The sequence below is a fragment of the Crocodylus siamensis genome, chromosome 6 (genome assembly GCF_052110815.1).
Source record: "Crocodylus siamensis isolate JL-2025a chromosome 6, ASM5211081v1, whole genome shotgun sequence".
Classification (NCBI taxonomy): domain Eukaryota; kingdom Metazoa; phylum Chordata; order Crocodylia; family Crocodylidae; genus Crocodylus; species Crocodylus siamensis.
The window spans coordinates 44,933,765-44,945,133 of NC_143400.1; the positions used below are offsets into that span (position 1 = coordinate 44,933,765).

An 11,369-nucleotide genomic window follows, 5' to 3' on the forward strand; every position below is an offset into this window, starting at 1 on the left:
TAGATATGAAATGCCATTTACTTCTGGGTGTATGTGTCTCTCTCCACCTACCTATATAACACTATACCCTAGGATCGATCGTTGTTAAATATCCTCTCTGTAGCACTCTGAAACATGTGGGTCAACAGTTTTTCATTAGAGAAATATCAAACTTCCTCATTTTTAATCACTGGTTAATTTGCATTCATTTTCTTTCCCACCAAGCTGAGGAAGCAGAAACCAATATGCTGATTGTCAACCGTAGCAGCATGGTGACTGAATTTGTCCTTCTTGGCTTCTCTGTAGTGTGGGAACTGGAGGTTGTTTTCTTCATGCTGATGCTCATAATCTACATATTGACAATAACTGGGAATGTGGTCATTATTTCAGTCACTTGGGTTGACCACCGCCTCCACAGCCCCATGTACTTTTTCCTTTGCTTGACATCATGGTGGCAACAGCCATTGCCCCAAAAATGATGTGGGATTTCTTGTCCTGGAAAAAGACCATCTCAGTTTCTGGTTGCATTGCTCAATGTTACTTCTACTTCTTCTTTGGTACCACGGAGTTCATCCTCCTGGCTGTCATGTCACTGGACCGCTATGTGGCCATCTGCCTCCCTCTGCAATACTCCACCATTATGAGTCTGCGGATGTCCTTATGGTTAGCTCTGGTTTCTTGGGTTGGAGGTTTCTTCTCCGTCCTCTCCCCTATCATCATCATCTCCCAGCTTCCCTTCTGCGGGCCAAATGTCATTGATCACTTCTTCTGTGACCTGGAGCCACTCATCAAGCTCTCTTGTGCTGACACTTACCTGCTGGAGCTCATTGACTTCTCACTGTCTAATGTAGTTCTGCTGAGTTCTCTTCTGCTTACTGTGGTATCCTATGTCTACATCATTACCACTGTCCTTCACATCCCCTCTACCACGGGCAGAAAAAAGGCCTTCTCCACTTGTGCTTCCCACATTACAGTGGCCTCTGTCTTCTATGGCAGTGCTATCTTCATGTACATAGTCCCCAGCAAACAATTCTCCTTTGGCCTCAAGAAGGCAGTGACCCTGCAAACTGCTGTCCTCACCCACTTGCTCAACCCTTTCATCTACACGCTAAGGAACCAGCAGGTCAAGGAGGTGCTGAGGGACACTGCATCCCACCTCCGGAGTAGTGTGAGGGGTGTTAGGTGAATTGTAAAGAGCACTGAAAGACACTTTCAGATGCTGAGCCAACTCCATAGAATGAACATTGTCTCACAGTCCAAACCATATGTGGTTGCCAATGTAGCATGAAAAACCTCAGGATGATTTGGGAATACAACTCCAGACAAGAAAATCATGGGATCAAGAACAAGACTAAGCAGCTGACCATACTAGCATTAATACTAATGACCATAGCATTAATACTAATGCTTTAATTTTACTCTGTTGCCTATGTGATAACCCTTAACTTGATCCCAAATACTTTGACTTTAAGTTAATGCCTGACACTTGATTCTAACAATACCTTCTAGTCAATCCTATCCCTGACCATTCAACTTTACTACTGTATAATCTAAATCCTAACCCTAAAGCAAATCATAAGTATAACCTTGACCTGGACACCTGGAACTGTATGAAGATCATTCAGGTGAATCCACATATTATTATATACTGACCCATCACAGGAGCTGAACAAAGACTATGGAACTGACCCTCACCTTGAATTTAACTCTAATCTTTGGCCTTAGACCTAGCATTCATCCTAACAATAGCCATTAACGCAGAAGGGGAGAAAGAAATCCAAAGAAATGGCTGTATTTTAAATAAACCTTACTGATGGTGCAGGAGTGAACTATCACAACATACAGAAAAGACTAGCATGTATGAAAGAAGACCAGCTTGGTTATGCAGGGAACTCTTCAATGAGCTAAAACACAAAAAGGAAAGTTAAAAGAAGTGGAAACTTGGTTAAATTACTAGGGAGTATAAGAGTAGCGCTTTGGCCCCCCCCAAATGAAATCAGGAAAGCCAAAATGCAACTGAAGTTGCAGCTAGCAAGGGATGTGAAGGTTAACAAGACGGGTTTGTACAAGTATGTTAGCAACAAGAGGAAAAGCAGGCAAATTGTGCACCCCATGCTGAAAGGGGTGGGGGGAAGCAGGCAGGTGACAGATGATGTGGAAAAGGCTGAAGTAGTCAATGCCTTTTTTACCTGTCTTCACAGTTAAGGTCAGCTCCAGATTGTGCCTGGCAGTATAGTTTGGGGAGAAAGTGAGCAACCAAGAGTGGTGAAAGAACAGGTTAGGGACCACTTAGAAAAGTTGGATGTGTACAAGTCCATGGGGCTGGATGTGATGCACTTTAAGGGTGTGAAGGGCTTTGACCAATGTGATTACAGAGCCACTGGCTATTATCTTTGAAAACTTGCGGCAATCAGGAGAGGTCCTGGATGATTGGAAAAGGGCAAATCTAGTGTCCATCTTTAAGAAAGGAAAGAAGGAAGATGTGAGGACATACAGGCCAGTCAGCCTCACCTCAGTCTCTGGAAAAATTATGGAGCAGGTCCTTAAGGAACCCATTTCTAAGCTCTTGGAGGATAAAATGATTTAAGAACAGTCTGTATGCATTCACCAAGAACAAGTCATTCCTGACAAACCTGACTGCCTTCCACGATGAGTTGACTGGCTCTGTGGATGCAAGGAGAGCAGTCGATGTGATATACCTAAATTTTAACAAGGCTTTTTGATAGTCTTCCACAACATTGTCTCCAACAAGCTAAGGAAGTATGGGTTGGATGAATCGACTGTAAGGTGGATAGAAAACTGGCTAGATGTTTGTTGTTCATTTTTAGTACCATTGTATTTGAACACTTGAACACCTTCCCTTGTTTATCCAATTGACACTTATAGAGGAATTTTTATAGTAAGTATGCCTTTTGTGAGCAGGAAAGGAAGAAAGGAGCAAAAGGAAGAAAAGAGATTAATTATTAATCGCCTGATAATCCAGTTCCTGTGAATAAATTTTATTTTTCTCTATTGTCCTATGTGAAAACCCCAGTGTCCTAATGCATTTCTCAGTGTGTATTGATTTGAATGTTGTAACCAAATGCTTAATTGCTGGGAAATTTCCTAACTGTCCCTTAAAATCAAAAGTATTAATAGCATTTATTGAGCATCTGACTTCTCTGATGATTTTAAATAATAATTTAGTCTATGAAGATGGGATACAGAAGAACCATATTATCAAGTCACTGGGTTTACATGTCACTACAGTTTACCAGCAAAGGAAAGTATTTTTTTTTTATTAATTCCATGTATTTGATATTTCTTTAAATAATATAAAATATTTCAGAAGCCCTTGCAGTGAAAGGAAGAAAGCTTCAAGCCAGACCCTTCACATATATAAGCTGGTGTAGTTCAACTGATTTCCCTCAAAACCTATTGGTGTTATATTACATTTTTCATTCCTTAGTCAAGCAGACTGGGACTTTCACAATACCCAAGAAGATTTCATATAATTTATTTCAAGATATTTTTTACCCATTATTTCTAGCATGAGGACATTTGGATGGGGATAACTACTTAGTACTAAGAGAAGACTATATGAAAGCCTACTGGCTCCTATCAATGAGGTGGATATTGATTTGGCCAGCTAATAAATGCATATGAACAGACACAATCTGTTCTAGGCACAAAAGGCATAAATGGTGTGGCGCATAAATGACTGGTGTTCGTTTTATGGGCAGAATGCCAGGGGACTGTGAGACTAAGGCCTAAATACTGTTTTTACCTTTGTGTATTGGAACAGCACTTTTGTATCTACAATATAACAGTGATATTTAGGAACACAAACTGTTTAGTTTCACTTGTGGTAGGGTAGAATGGCTCTCTTCCAAAAATAATTTGTTAATGATGAAGCACCCTCTAAACTCTTTGCCCAAAACTTTAGTACTCTAGGCCTCATGTCCAGGTATCCAGAGACCTAGATTCTATGACCCTGGAATTTGAACCTGCACCTGTCATTTCTGAGACAAGTGCTCCAAAAAACAGTCCTGAAGCTACAGTTCTAATGACAACACTCCTCCAGATGTGCACCACACAGCAATCACAGTCCTGGGATGTACTCCACACTACCCTTGTCAATACCTCTCAATTCAGTCCAAAAGCCATCTTCTTATTCTCAGCTTGGTATCTGCTTCCCACAGGAGTACAGATATGATAGATGTCCCTACATTGTAATCCATGCCCTCATACTATTCCAGCTGTTGATTGTCACTGAACTGGACTGCCAGTGTTTCTCAGACCTTGCCTTCAGCTATTCTTTACACACACCGTGTATTTTGTATGTAAAGGCTTACATAGAAGAAGGCAGGGTAAATTTGCATTTTAGACTAACCACAAGGTATAGGTATGTCACAAACTTTTTGTCCCCAGAAAACCAAATGTCCATGCATGTGTGAATGAGACCATCAGCACACCTTGTGCTGCCACTAGTTGTCCCCACGGAATGCCTGTGCCATGTGCTCTCTGATGCATGGCAAATTACCTTGGGTGGGGTAGGGGGGAGTGGGGCCAGCAGCCTTACGCTGCAGCAGTGGTGAACCTGCCACACAGAGCCTGGCTGGGAGTTGGAGTGTGGTTCTAAGCAGCCAGGCTCTGGTTTTGAGTGGCAGATTGATCTGTGGCTCACGAACTGGACTCTCGAGTCACCTCAGGACCCATCAGTGAGCCATAATAGAGATCATCCTTGAATCAAGGGATTGCTAACAATGCATAGAACAACATATAAAATGGACAGACAGAATGACTGACCATTTTCCTATTAACATTCAAGAAAATATTTTTTTAGGAGTAGAGCATTTTCAAGATCTTATTTTACCAGCATTTCCATATATTTATATAGTTACACAGAAATATTAAAGCATATATTGAGAAAGAAGCTACATACAACTCATCAAAAGCTGAAAGAAAAAAATCCAAAATAAGCCATACCAAATTTTAATTCAGACCTTCACCCTGTAGTAATTTGATGATATGCAGCAGTCATATGTTTTATCTGTATATCAGTAAGACTTAGAGGTTCCAGATTAGAGTAAAACCATTCTGAAAGAAAAAAAGCAAGCATGAGGCATGAAGGAAACCAATGACACCCGTAGCCTCCCCGCTACAAGGCTGAACCTGTTCAGCCTCCACAAGACAAGGCTGAGAGGAGATCTAGTACCCATCTATAAACTGGCTAAGGGGGACCAGCAGGCAATGGGAGAATCCCTGTTCCCGCAAGCACTACCGGGAGTAACAAGGAATAACAGCCATAAGTTGACTGAGACTAGATTCAGGATAGACATCAGGAGGCAGTACTTCACTGTCAGGGCGGCTTGGATCTGGAACCAACTTTCAAGAGAAGTGGTGCTGGCTCGTACCCTGGGAGTCTTCAAAAGGTGGCTAGATAATCAGCTAGCTGGGGTCACTTGACCCCAGTACTCTTTCCTTCCCATGTCAGGGGTTTGGACTTAATGATCTGCTCAGGTCCCTTCCAACTATGAACCTATGACAGTAGTCCTCTTTTTGCATCTTTTAAGTTTATTTTACTACCCTAAACATGGTGGGACATTGACAGTGCCCTCATCCCCCTTGCCTTGCTGTGGCAGGTTACAGTGTTCTTGCTGCCCTTGGGCTATGTGTCTTGTCACTGTGCAACAGGGTTGTTTGTGCAGTTTTAGGAATAGGTTAGACAATAACTTTTATGGAAACGGTTATTCCTGCTTTGAGCAGTAAATTAGTCTAGATGACCTCCTGAGGTTCCTTCCAGTCCTCCTTTTCGATATTTTTCAAGTGACGGAGTATGCCCAAAGTCACAGAGTGGAACAGTGGCAGATGGCTTTTCCTAAATTGTATTCTAATTGTCCAAACTTTGGTCTATCCTACGTGTCTAGGGCTATACTCATACTACAGTTTGCCTGTTGAAAGAAGTGGAGCACACTGTGAGAAAACTGGCTTGTAAAGGATGTGATAAACTGTAAAAATCATTTTTCTTTAATGGTTTCTGTTTAAACATGTTATTAAAAGATATATAGTAATCCATATAATGTCCTCAAGATAAAACTAGAGCTGGTGAATGTATTTTATTAAAAATGTGTGTGACACTCAGCAGCATGCTACACCGGGCGATAAGCTGAATTCTGGATCCTCAAGAGGGCCAGTAGCCCTGGGAACCCCCTCAGGCAGTTCTGCTGACTGACGACGTGTCCCATGGAGAGGTGTGTCCCTCACCCTCACTGTCCAAGAATTTACTTCATGTCCAATAAACAAATGGGTTTCTTTATTATACACAACTGTATACAGAAACTAAATAATTAATAAGAAATATTATACACACACACACACGTATATATACATATATATATATAATATCAATAGTTAATAAAAAAAAACCCAACACTTTGAATAGAATTTACAACTGCAACAATAGATACATAATTCCACCACACTGGATGCTGCCACTTGCATCAAACAACCTCAATGATTACAATGACGTGGTTATAAAACTTTAAAACAGTTTCCCTCCCATAACCTCTGGTAACACTCCCCTTCCCATAACAATAAATGGCAATACAGCTTTAACTATGATCCACCACTGAGTGGCAGAGGCCAGGCTTCTGCTGCTCCAGGTAAAGTGGACTCATTGCTCTTTCTTGGTAACTCAGCAGAAACACAAGTCTCTGGTCAGCCACTGCAAGTAATAGGCTTCTTTTCTTTAGTTTCCTTCTGAAAAATTCACTGCCTGAAAACACTAGGGGTTAAGTGTCACCTATCACACCCACAGAGATTAGGGATTCTCACAGCCCATTCCCTCTCTGGGTCTCTCTCCCCCAGCACCGCCACATGCAGACAGGGGATTCTCTCCCCAGGCCTCTGTCACTGCAGTACAAGCCTTTCTAGCCCAACAGAAGACTTCCCTCTGCAGGTCCCTAACCAGGCAACTTCTCCCAGGTAGCTTACCAACCCCTCCCCACTCTTTCCCTGGGTACCTGTGTCCCTGACTGCACAGCTGCCACCCGGGTGGGAAATCAGACTCTCCTCTGTCCTGAACTGTGCTCCCCAGCAAGCTTCAGCTCCGTTCCCTCTGCCTGGGGGGAAAGGAGAGGCTGAGTCTCTGCCCCTCTCTCCAGGCCATCATAACTCTCCCGCAGCTTCTCTCTCCAGCTGATTTTCCCACCCTCTAGCTTTTATGGCTCCATAGTAGCCAATCAGAGCTCAGACTTTGCAATGGGGGCTCTGGTTACCATTCAAATTCTCCAGTAAAAAGTATTCATTGTGGCCAGCATACCTTCTGTTTGGAAAAACTATTTCACCCTCTGCAAACTTTTTGCTGCCTTTCTTGCAAAGTTCTTAGGCACAGCTCTCCCACTCAGCTTGCAGCCAAGCAAACCTTTGCAGCTGTTACATATGTTTTTAAAATATACCAGAATGATTACTTACATTTTCATGGGATATGATTTTATTCCACTCAATTGCATAAGGCATTTTGGGATCCTAAAAAAAAGTGGTAGGAATGAAAAACCAAACCAAAGTGACAGAGTTCATTCTGGTGGGGTTCCCTAATACATGCAGCGTGTGAGTTACCCTCTTTGTTATCTTCTTCCTGGTCTTTGTGCTTACATGGACTAGAAACCTTCTCCTTCTGGTCCTGATGCAACCAAACGTCTCTTTCACACATGTACATCTGGGGAATGTGCCTTTCCTGGAGATTTTGCTAACTGTTGACATACTTCTAAAGATGCTCTCAAACATCCTTGCAGGCATCTGCTCCAAACCTGTAGAGAACACTCTTTGAAGGCAGAGGCACAATGCATTAGTGATTCTGAGGACAGGGAAAATGGGTATACTTTTCTGTAAGTCCAGCTCTATCCTTTCCACACTTACCCTCTTCCTCTCCTTCTCCCTCTTCCTTTTCCTCTCCCTACGTAATATTGTGAGTTTTCTGTGATCTACTGGATTGTCATTCCTCATTTACCAAACATTGTTCTGCTAGAGCCCATCTGTGATGATCTGTACATTTTACTCCCATTTAACTGCTACACCAGACCTGGATTTGCACTGACCTAGAGCTCCCTGCTGGACAAATTCTATTATGCTTTGAGCCCCATGTGGTGACTTCTTAGTTGCAAAGGTGCCTTTTTGGGCACACTTTCCCATTTTGCAATTCTATTATCCATAAAGTATGGACACACAAGCATCAACATGGTTACTATCCATTAACAGTAGTTTACACATTGGCTGGGCACATACACACGTACTGGCATATGGAAGTCACAACATTTTCCTGGGAAGAACATACCACTTTTAGGTGGTGGACACAAGAGGCTCTCTACTTAAGTCGAGTGATTACTGCAGTCTCCGTAGAAAGCAAAGAACCTGGATTCTAGGCAGTCTTCAGGATAAATGGGTTTGAATCTGCCTCTCTCTGACTTATCAGTGCAGTGCTATAAGCATCATACCATTCATGAGACTTCTCTGCTTTCCAGCTCCCTTTGTGAAGCTGGTGCACTGAACAGCCAAGAACAGGAGACTCATGAGGTGAAGAAATGATGGCCCAGTTGGAGTGTGAGTGGCTCAGAGGCTGCTGCTTTTGAAAAGGAGCAGGTCCTGGACTCTAGCTAAGAGGGCAGAGATTTCTCAACTACTCCCCATCTCTTTAATTCAATGACTATTCAATGCATGACTATTCAAGGTATGGTGGCTACACTTAAAAAAGTAGGTTGGCTAAGTTAATGGTTGACCTGGGGCTTTGTGTTTAGAGGGTTGGCCTGGGAAGCCTGAGAGATGCAAGTTAAAACCCCTTTCTTATGGTGGAGGGACCATGAAACTTGGGCCTCTTGTTTCTTGGGGAATGTCCTAAATACTCAGATAATGGGACTAATCCATAAAAACCACCTTCATTCATACCTCATCAGTAGCACAATCCAAAAGTGTATGAAAAGCTAATTTGGTGTCTGGAAGATGTCCTTTAAGTGCAAAAAGGGTAATACCATTACACCCCTATTCTCCCACATGCACATTTGCCTTTACTAATACCTGTCCATCGTGACTCATATCAATAGCCATGTCTGTCCTGGGATCCTATCCTACACTTTTTTTTTCTACAACAAATCTATTGTTTGTGGAGTGTCCTTATGTCCATTTCCAGTATGAAGACAGAATATAAGGATTTTTGTTTGTAATATTAATTTAGTTAGGGAAAAAATATGGGGTTTTTCATTCTGAAAATCTCTTCTACTCCTGTTGTCATTAAACCCCCTTTGCCAAAGACTGAAGCAACTTCCATATAAAGAAACAAAACTCCACCCAAACAAACAAAGATACACCCATCTACACAGAAAAGGAAACTTTGATCCATCGTAAACTATGAAGGCTGAACAGCGTCAGGTTCTGAAACCTAGTTCCCGGGTGGAACTTGCTCATGATTCAGGATTCTTCCCTCTGGGACATAACTAATAACATTATGTTTTAAAAAAAAACCTGACACCCATCTAAATGAACACACAACACTACCACGTGTCAGTAAAATCCCAACTTATATTTAGTATATTTCTCTGTGGGACTGAGAAGATTTGTTCTTGCAGGGCAGCTTGGAAAATAGACTGTGCTGAAAGAGAAAGTCTTTTAAAAATAACTATTATTTTCATTTCTGCTTTTAGTGGCTATCTTTTTAACCTGGGGGTTATTGTATTGTGGATTTATTATGTTGATATTTTTATTCAGTCAAAGGAGGTATATTGCTTATTCCCTGGTGAATTAAGAGACAGCAGCTTTCTTTGTTGAACAGGATAAAAAATAGAAAACAAAGATAGTGAACTTTCTCCTTAGGGAGCAGCATCAGTCTAGACTCTTAACCAAATCACAGAGAATATTTCTGTCTCTATTGAGCTAAACAGAACAGACAACTCTTCAGAAACAGATACAAGAAAAGTATGTCATCCACACAAAAGTTTCCTGTTGAAGCTCGAGCTGCTGGCAGGTCAGTGATGTGAATTGATGGTTTGCAATGTCTTATACATATTTCAGTGGCACTCAGAGGTTTTAAACCCCTTGGTGACAGACAAGACAATCATGGGCTGAGGAGAGAAAGGGAAGTTTGTGGAAGGGAAAGAGTTGGCCCAAGGTTACATAAAATATAGCAATGTCCAGACCAATTTCCTGAGTTCTCCTCTGGCGACCCAGCCACTAAGCAGTTCTGTCTAATGCTGAAGATTTATAAGCAAAAGCAGTCCTAGAAAAAGAGTCCTTCAAGACCATCAGCTTCACGAGGAGATCACAGAAACATAAAATTGTACCCTGAATTATATTAGAGTTAGGGGAGAGCAGAGGAGAGAGAAGAAATGGTCAGAACATCCTTAAATTCACGAAAAACAGCTCTCTTTACTACCCCAGGGAAGTTAAGGCCACATAAGGTCATACTGACTTTTGGATTCCTTGAGAACACTGGCTTGAGGATATAATGATTTTGCATTTCATCCAGATATCCAGCAGTTGCCTAAAACATGTATCTTTTAGGAATGCCCCCAGTCTCAAAGGAAAGGTACCAAATTAACAAATCATCCCTTGTAAAAGCACATTATTTAACCCCAGTTTGTTCTTTAAATTTCAACTCTCTTTAGTCTTCTGGATGTTGCTTTAAGGAGTTGTGTAGCATCAGAAATCTCTGGCCAGATTAGGCTATATCATCTTTTATCAATTCATTCCTTCACCTTCAAGAACCAAGATGTTTAAAAGTTAATAGAAGCCCATTATTTGGGGGTGGGAGAGGGAAGAGCAGGAAGTCTTATCAACTTTCAGGCAACTAAAAGGGGCCATGACTGTCAGAGGAGTCTATGAATTACCAAGGTAGGCATTCCCCACCCATCAAGAAAAACAAACAAACAAAAAATATATATTTCAGCACATGCCTTTTTTTTTTTTCTTAATCCTTATTTTTGTTTGTACAAGCCATTCCATAAAAACTGGTAACTTTTGGTGTGTTTTTTTCTTTGAATTAAAGAATAAAGTTATGACTTTGTTGAAAATGTTTCATTATTACAGGAAAAGGTCTTATTTTTTTTACAGAAATCTGGAATGTTTGGCAAAATAATACCTATTTCTCTATGATCATTTTGAGAAGTCTTTTCTATGGAAAGCATTTCTGAAAAAGTCCCCCTTGCCAGCTTCACAAACAGCACACCACACTACCAGAATGTCATAAACAGCATCCTGATGTGGGCCTGTAAAACTCTGGTGATAATATTTAAAAAAAAAAAAAAAGTCAGGATCATTCTATGTAGATTTAATGATGTTGAATTATGGCCCACTTCCCAAACCTAAGAGAAGCTTACATTTCTCTTCTTTTGTTCAGAGGCAACTTTGAGAACACCATCACA

General features: G+C 41.3%; 1 pseudogene; it reads left to right on the forward strand.

Moving 5' to 3' along the window:
• The first annotated feature begins 236 nt into the window (after positions 1-236).
• On the forward strand, positions 237-1,165 carry LOC149862516 (olfactory receptor 6M1-like; annotated as a pseudogene).
• The last annotated feature ends 10,204 nt before the right edge of the window (positions 1,166-11,369 follow it).